A 9,864-nucleotide genomic window follows, 5' to 3' on the forward strand; every position below is an offset into this window, starting at 1 on the left:
CTGTGCCACATTCACCCTACGTTTGCCAAGCGAAGAATCATTTTGCTATTTATGCTAGCACTACTACTGTTTCTTCATGTTTTATTGTTTAAGAAATAAATATGGTTGTAAAATAAAATTATGATGTAATGTATAGGGCTTTTTTTGATCTGCTTATTCCGATATTAATTTAGCAACACTATTTTACTTTATGAATTTTTAACGAAAATATAAAAATAATATGAAATGGATAGATGAATAAAAATTTACCAAAAACGTTTGCCAATAAGTAAGTGTATGTATGTGTGTAGAATTGTAGTATTTCGTATGTGTTTATAAATTTGAATAAATGCAAATTTTCAAGAATTTCTTGAAAACATTTCGAAAATCTATTTTGCTATTCAAAAATAGAAACAAACTAACGCGTGGCCAGACAATCTCTACTCTATTAATTTTGTCTAATGAATGATTTATTTTAAAAATGTCATGTAGAATGGCGGTGGTCTTTTTTATTAATTGAGAAATAATATGTTAGAATTGGATGAAGGAGCGATAGGGTAAAATGCAAAGAGCAAACTTAACGTTTGTTGTTGCCAACTTAGCAGCCGGCAAAAGAATTGACTAATAATTTAGTCAACGAATTTAATCAAATCTTTGCTAAAAAGACATAATTAAAATCAAAACGAAAAATTATGTTAGTTAATTATATATTTTGCTAATTTGACACGTTTTATTATAATTGTATATTAATGTGACTTAATTTTTTCTAATATAAAATTTATTAATAATGATTTTGTTGTAGGTAAAACGAAGTGTAAATAAGTCCCAGTTAGAAATTTTCTGATAAATATAAATATTTATAAAATATTAATAATTTGTTATAATTTACATACACAGAAAAAAAATTTTCAGTATAAATAACATGAACTGATTTCATTGACTAAACTTAATAATCAGGATGCATTAAGTAAGGTAAAATCGTGAAGGTAGCTGATTTTTATTTGTTTATTGTAAAAGTGCTTGGGTTTTGTCAAAAATAATTAATTTATTATTATTCTAACATAAAAATTAAATTTGTGTTTTCAAACGAAAAAATTTCAAATTAAAAATTATGAATGAAAATGCTGATAAAGGGGTTCCAAATGAAGAAATTCAGATGAAGCACCAATAAGACGTTGTCCTGCTGCGAATACAATTTAAATACAACGACAGTTTTATATGTAATATTGTGAAATACATAACAAATTTTCTTTCTAATATTTATAATTTTTCAATTCTATAAATTTAATTTTGACAAAACCATACTCTAAACAAACCAAAAAAATATATGATTTTTTTCATTTTTATATTTTTAAAATATTTTTTTTTTGTTAAAATTTTTTTGAAATTTTCTTCGGAAAATTTTTTATTTGTTTATGATTTTCAGTTTGATAACAATGAAATATGAACGTAATTTGCAAAATTTTCTAAAGAATGGATGTTTTGCTATATTTCCTGATGTTTCTTATTTTATATTTTGTTTTCCAATAGTTTTTTTTTTATTTGTCATTAAAATTCACTAATTTTTGAATATATTTCTAAAAAATGGAACATACTAATTTGTAACGGATATTTATTAATTTTTTTTATAAAAATCAAAGAAATTGAGAAAAAAAATCGTTCATGTACATATTCATATATTTTATGAACATTTAATATTCAAATGAAAATGGTTTTGGAAAAAAATATCATGTTCGATTCATACAATTTATACAAAATGTGTATGCATGTATATATTATTGTATATGTATTTGGTATTATTGTTAATTTATTTCAAAATATATATATTTCAAGGTATTATATATATATTATTATTTTAATTATTATTACTTGTTTAATTATATATTTTTTTTCTTATTTAAATGAAGAAAAAAAAAACAATGTTCAAAAAATAAATATTTTTGTATGAAAACTTTTCATATGCTAATTTAATACGCATTTTAAACTAAAATTAAATAATAATAATAATACTAATAAAAAAATAATAATAATACTAATAAAAAAATAATAGGTATTTATGACGCCAGTTGTTTTTAAATTTATTCAGTTGACATGTGGGTTTAAAAATGTAATCATTTTAAAAAGTTCTTATTTCATCAAACACTCAAATATCGGAAGTGTTTTAAAGATTCATTTAAATATGAATGAATGAATCCTACTCTCATAATATATTGATGAAAAAAATGAAACAGACAAGTAGTAATAACAATCACTTGAAAATTAAAACAGATTTGTTTAACATTCAATCAAATAAATAAAACAAAAACACATAGTGCTATGTAGGTATATTCGGCTACACCGAATCATATAAACTCTTCATTTTTGTATTCAATTATTTGGTGAAATGATTTTTTAAAAATCGTTTTAATGAAAATAAAATATTTCTTTTAACAGTAAAAATATACAAAATAGCTGAAATCTCCAAAATTTGTTGGATGTAGGAAGATTTAATATATAAATTATAAACTGAAAGACAAACAAACATTTAAATACGTTATATAACTGTCAGTTTTGTGAAGGGTATAAATCCAAATCAAACAAATAAAATCATTAAGATACTTATAAGTCAAAAACTTGTTTTTTTTTGCATAGTTATATTTTAATTGTTTAGAAAAAAAAAACAAATAAATAATTTAACCAAAGTTTCAATTTCTGATCAACATTTATAAATATTTTTATTGTGAGATTTAAAGCTGCAACCATAAAAAATTTTATTAAATTAACAAACAATAATAATTAAAACATAGAATAATTTATGCATAGAAGCGAATCTGAGTATGACAAAACCTAAGTCTGTTATCTAAGCCGTGAGAATGTATAGTTAAAAAATATATAAATCAACAAACACAAACTTTATGGTTGAAAAAGTTTTAATATGTTTGTTTGATATTACATTTCGATATTTTGTGAAATAATGGTTTTAATTAGTCATTTTTATTAAAATTCTGTTAACTAAAGCAAGAAAGATTTTCATATACAATTATTCAAAATTTCATTTAAACTCGTTGTGTCTGCTGGGTTGGAGCAATATTAACATTTGAAAATAATATAAAAAAAATAGAAACGATTGAAAATTTCGTTTTTTTTTCTAATAATTTTGTGGCAAAAACACAATAGGCTCTTTATAAAATTCGACTCAAAATTTTATATATATGAAAATGTTACTATAACTTCTAGATTAAAAACTATTGCAACTTAATCGCAATGTGGTAGGGTATGATGTATTCGGATACATTTTGTAATTTTATATTTTTGTTATTTTATGTAAACAAAAATAAAATACTCATACAAGTGTATTAAATTCACACAGAACTTGTACATGTGAGAGAGTAATATTTCTTATGCTCACTTTCGTATCTATTTATTAATTTATGAATTAAAACTCTATAAAAATCCACTCGCATGTATTATTTATTAATAAATGGTCTAAGCTTTCTTTTGAGTAAAAAAAATTGACCACTGCCTTTAAGAGCTTTGTGATTACTTAGTGGGATGCGAGCGGGACATACATATGTACAATATATAAAACATATTTTAACACCAACAGCAAAGTTTTTGAGTTAAAATGTTATTTTTTTACACATGCCCCTTGTATCAATTATGGACCAATCCCTATAAAATTTTATAAAGTGTTAAGATTGCTATAAAATATGTTCGTGTCGAATATCATCGCTACAGATGCTTTATCGCTGTAGATGATTCTTTTAGATAGTTATGAGCGTTAAAGTCATTTCAGAAGAGAACCTTATATGGGAGATAGGGTCAATTATGGACCGATCCCTATAACAATTTGACAAAGCGATTAAGATTCCTATAAAATATGTCGTGTTGAATTTTATGGTTATAAATGCTTCTTTAAGACAGTTACTTTGAAGAGGGGAATAGGGTTAATTATGGACCGGTCAATCAAAAATTTTAAAAAGCGATTAAGATTCCTATAAAATATGTTATGAGCGTTAAAGTAATTTTCTAAAGGGGACCTTATATGGGAGATAAAGTCAATTATGGACCGGTCCTATTAAATGTGTTTATGTAGAATTTCATCGCTAAATATGCTTTCATGTTCGTGTCGAATTTCATCGCTATAGATGCTTCTTTTAGGCAGTTATGATCGTTAAAGTTATTTTCCAAAGGAAACCTTATATGTTGGCTAAGCGAAATCGTAGACCGATATTGCTTATTTTCAATACCATACAAACTGCATCCTCTTAGAATTTCCCTATTAAGAATATATATACTTTTATGGGTCTTGGATGAATATTTCGATGTGTTACAAACAGAAACAATATATCCTTATTTTTTTGACGCTGGATATACAAAAACAATAAGGAATGGAAATGGAATAAATGTGGCAATTCCAAACGCCTCAATAGGGGTCTCATTTTTGCGATTTTAGTTTTAGCTGTTGGTATTACGGAATTTCCTTGATCTTTTCGCAATTTATATTAACAAATAAAATAGGAGAAAATATTGTATACAAATTTTAATTAGTTGACTAATATCGATAATAATTTTGCATATATTATCCGAAACTAATTTATTTTATTTAATTAATTTTTAAATGTTAACCACGACTGCATAAAAATTTGTTGCAAATATTTCAATCTGTTACAAATAGAATGACAAATCAATATAACATCAATATTTTTTTATGAAGTGTATAATTAAATTCAATATATTTAACCCTAATTGTGCAATGCATAAACAATAAAAGAAGTAAATCGGTTTATCAAGTGAAGCATAGGAATATCAGTTTTGATTTGTAACTTCGCTACAAGCAACTAAAGTTATGCTATAAATTTATTTATAGCTACACATGTGTATATTAAAAATTTCAGGTGCAAAAGTAACGATGAACGCGTGAGGTGTGCTGCCTACATTGAGGCATTAATTAAACAGAATAAAAAAATGTATGTATGTAAATCTTCATAAAAACGGAAATTGTAATAAATTTTACTACAATGTTCATATATACATACTTATATGTTTATTGCAGATTGTGTGATTGTTGTTGTTGCTGCTGTTGTTATTAAGTATTTTACTTTTAACCCACTTTCAATTAATATTGAGTACATATGTATGTTTTATTAAATTGTTTTTGCTATAAACTTTTTTGATTTTTCTTTTCCATGAATTTTTTTAATTACTTAAATAATTTCCATTACATTATTCGAAGCATACTTTATTTATATTACATACATACATAGATACATATATGTATGTATGAATTGGCACTTTTCGTACTGTTGGGTATGATGCCTTTTATTTGTTGTGTTTTAAATGTTAAGGACTCAGAGAACATATGTACATATATGTATATGTATGTTATATGTGTGCATTCATTGCCCCACATACACACATACATATGTAAATATAAACACACTTTACTAAGTATGTGTTGGTAGTAGCATTGTCCTATTATAAAATTTAAAATTGTTTGTTTCCGGTTATTTAAAAAAATATAGTTTTTCTTAAATTTCAATCGAAAGTAATATAAGAATTTGGACTTGCTTTATCTTTTACTTACAGTAAGCTGTTGATTATTTGAAATCCATTGCTATATTTTTATGTAATATGAAAAAACCAACAATGTTTAGCTCAGAAATAGTAATTTTGAACCACACTAAGATGTATTTACGCATATAATTTCAAATATTTGTATGTATGCACTTAATTAAATTTGATTTGCATAAAAATAATTTCAAATTGATTGTTTATTTAACAAATAAAATTACACAAGGATAGCAACAACAACAAAAATAATCCACGAAGGCATAACTATATACACAGGCACACGTTCAGTTAAAACTCACAAATGCTTCTTGTTTAAAGAAAAATATTTTTGTTAAATTTAATAGGGGGGTTTCATAATGAGTCGTACTATAAGAATTATATAATACTAAAACAACCCCTGGGCTATTCGTTAATCAAAATACAAATAAAAAAGTACCAAAATATCTCCCATGTAGAATATTATTTATTAAGCACTATGTATGTTTAGTTTCTATATTCAAAAAGCATTATTTGATTCCTATAAAATATGTTCATGTCGATCATGGATATAGATGCTTTTGTTTTTTATGCTAAAATCATTTGAATTTTTGTGTATATGTTGAAATAAACAATTGGCAACACTAAAATTTCTTACAACATTCGAAAAACACATGAAAAATTGTCGTATGAGTTGTATAGAGCTTTCGCATAGAAAATACCAACAACATTGTTATGACTATTGTAGCAGCTGCTGATATACAATGCATACAACGATACAACATTGATTGTGTATTGAACAATTGTTTTTATGGTACACTGGATATATCCAGGTAAATATAAATATTGAAGAAACATTTAGAACACTGCTTTACCAAATTAACATTTCAATTGGGGACAATTATAACTTTTTTGAACGACCCTAATTTATAGAAGTACGTGTATGTGTGTACATATACATGTATTTTTGCCTCTTTTTTAGTTGTTATGTATTGGTTGTTTGGTTTTTATATTCACATCCTCATACAAATTAAAGTTAAAATGTTTTATTGTTGTTTTTCGGATTTAAATAAACATTTGTTTTTTTTTGTTGCATAAATACATACATATGTATGTACATACTCAAGTATGTTTATACCAATTTTAATAAATTAAATTGTATTTTTTACGTTGTTGTTTCATTTAAGTACATAAAACTTTTTAAATAAACATTAATAATATTAATTTATAATGATTTTATTTTTATCACTTTTGTTCTTAAAATAAATTGTTTTGTTGGTTTTTAGAGTCAATTATGGACCAATCCTCGGTAGTAAAATTTTAGTTTCTACAAAACTCTTTAATGTCAAATTTCGTAGCTGATCTTGCAGGTAATGTGTGTAAGATTGGTCAGTTATGGAGCGATGATTTATAATGTTCGATTTTTTGTCGAAATATTGCAAAAGTCTGCAGTTTTCAAGGGTTAGATGCTACTAACAAAACCATAATTAAATACATACATATTAGATATGTATACATGTAAGTATATATACTTACTTATGTACATACATTTGTATGCATTACGTTAGTTTCTACATAAATTAAGAATGAGAAGAACACACGTTCTTTTAATTGCTTTTATCATTTGTTGCTTGTTATTTTAGTTGTTGCTGCTATTTTTTATTTTGTAAACCATTTTCTTTTAAATGTGGTTGTTTTTTCTTTGAAATATATTTTCCTCACCATCTGTTCCACTGACCGTCATTAACTTGGTAATTACGAATACAACCACATTTACAAGCATCCTTTTGCTTTAGACAACAAGAATAAATTCAAACCTATATCAATGAGAAAAAATGTCTTATATATGTATGTAAGTATGAATGTATGTATATGTATGAACATACCCACTAAACAATTTTCGTGAAGTCAGACAAATGTCTGATACCATGTCTGACAATCTTTCGACAGTTCGTACAAAAGTTTCATCAAGTATAAAAAAATGACCTGACTATTCTGATCAACAGGTTTGTGCATGATTTTTATAAAAAAAAAACTAAATTTTCTTCATATAATGTTTAAAGTGTCGCAATGTTTTCTTACAAAAGTACTGCAAAAGGGAATAAAATGACTGAGCAAAAAATATCAGAAAATGTGCAGACTATTCTGTTAAATAACTAAATGGAAATTTATATTATTCGCTTGACAATTCTCTTCAGATTGTGTGCAGATTTATCGGATATAATTGGTAAGCCATTTTATATTTTACTTCAGAATATTCTACTTTATGTCTAAATAATAAAAAATACAATTTGTCCTTAGTCAATGTGCAGATTAGTCTCATAATTGTCGTAACACTAAAATTCCCTTTCGACAATGTGCAGGCAAGTCTGATGTTAATCGTTTAATACTTCAGAAAATGTGCAGAAAAGTCTAACAAAAATTTTGCCGATTATTCCGAAAATGTCGAAAGGAAATTTATATTATTCGTTAAAAATTCTGATAAACTATAAGAATTATTTCAGAAAATTTCTGACATTAGACAAGTCTGAAAAAATTGGAATGGATACATATATAAGTACCTTGGAATACAATAAACTAGTTTGAGAACGACACTCACTATCTATAAAAGTGCGAATTGGAAAATTTCGTACTGTAGGAAATATACACGATTACATGTGAGTGTATGTCTGTTTTGAATTCTTTTATGGATTTTAAACGTTTTATTTATACAAATATACGCAAAAATATATCTACATAAAAGCCCAGCAAATATTGAAATATAAAAAGCTTTTTAGCAATTCTCAATGTTAGCATTTAATAAAATTTTTAATTGATGTTTGTTAAGTAAATTTTAATTTTTCGGTGTTTTTATATTCTATAGTGTTGCATTGTTTATGTTTTTATTTAATTATGTATGTATGTATGTATGTATGTATGTATGTATGTATGTATGTATGTATGTATGTATGTATGTATGTATGTATGTATGTATGTATGTATGTATATCTGTTTGTTTAATAAACCTTTTATAAAATAAAATATTGTTTATGAATAGGAGGGTTACTTATTATTATGGTTAACTTGAAAAGTTCCCAGTAAAAACTTTAATTAAGAAGTTAAAATGCTAAAATTTACTTACACAACAGCATTTTAAGTCATTATTTTAACACGGTGATGTCATTGGAAAAATTTAAATATTTTCGTGTTATTTTAGATCATCTTTTTTCAGCATTTAGGATCGAAATATTTAACAAACATAATAATAATAATAATAATAATAATAATAATAATAATAATAACTGACATATATCAAATCTCTGTTGCAAAATATACTCTAATAAATAAAACATCCTTTATTGCGCTAAAATACATTAACGACAACTTATTTTATTATCGATTTAATAAAAAAAGTCTTAAAAATTTTACAAAATCTCTTTCATGTTTCTAATCTTCAAAGTAATAAGTTTTGCATACGAAGATCTGCTTATATTTTCTATGATTTTTATCCATTTTGAAACCCTTTTGTCCAACATAGATTTATCATCATATTCTTATATGTATTTATGTATATGTCCTGTGGAGAGTTTTTTATTATTAAATCTTATGGAAAATCTTTCCTTGTTGCAAAATCCTATTATGTTAATATATTTTATTTAATATTTAATCTTGCTCAAAAGGACTCTGTATGACTCTTGTATAAATATATACTTTTACATTAGGGTGGCCATATTTGAATGGAAAATAAATAAGATAATAATGTTCCTACCAAATATTAAAGTTTAATTCAATCTAGTTAAAACTTTATTTAAATTCTTGGAAACTACCGTTCATTACAAAATATGGCATAATGATGTAAATATCATTGAAAATGGTATATACTTTAAAGCTCATAACAGTTTAAAAGAAGCATCTATAGCCATATATTTTATAGAAATCTTTATCGCTTTGTAAAATTTTATAAGGATAGATCCTTAATTGACCCTATCCCCCATATAAGGTCACCTTCAGAAAATTACTTTAACGCTCATAAATGTCTAAAAGAAGAATCTCTAGCGAAGAAATTCGACACGAACATATTTTATAGAAATCTTTGTACAATTTTATAAGGATCGGTCCATAACTGACCCTAACCCCCAATATAAGATCCCTTTAGAAAATGACCTTAACGCTCAAGTTCTTTTTAAAAATTTATAAGGATTGGTCTATAATTGACTCTACCCCACTTTCAGAAAATTATCGTTATCTTTTTCAAAATTATTAGGATCGGTCTATAACGGATCTATTACAGACTTAAAAATGGGGGTATAGCGATGAAATTTAATATAAACAACACCTATATGAGCGAAAAATGTTATAACTAATCTGAACTAAATT

This window comes from Lucilia cuprina, chromosome 4, assembly GCF_022045245.1.
Source record: "Lucilia cuprina isolate Lc7/37 chromosome 4, ASM2204524v1, whole genome shotgun sequence".
Classification (NCBI taxonomy): domain Eukaryota; kingdom Metazoa; phylum Arthropoda; class Insecta; order Diptera; family Calliphoridae; genus Lucilia; species Lucilia cuprina.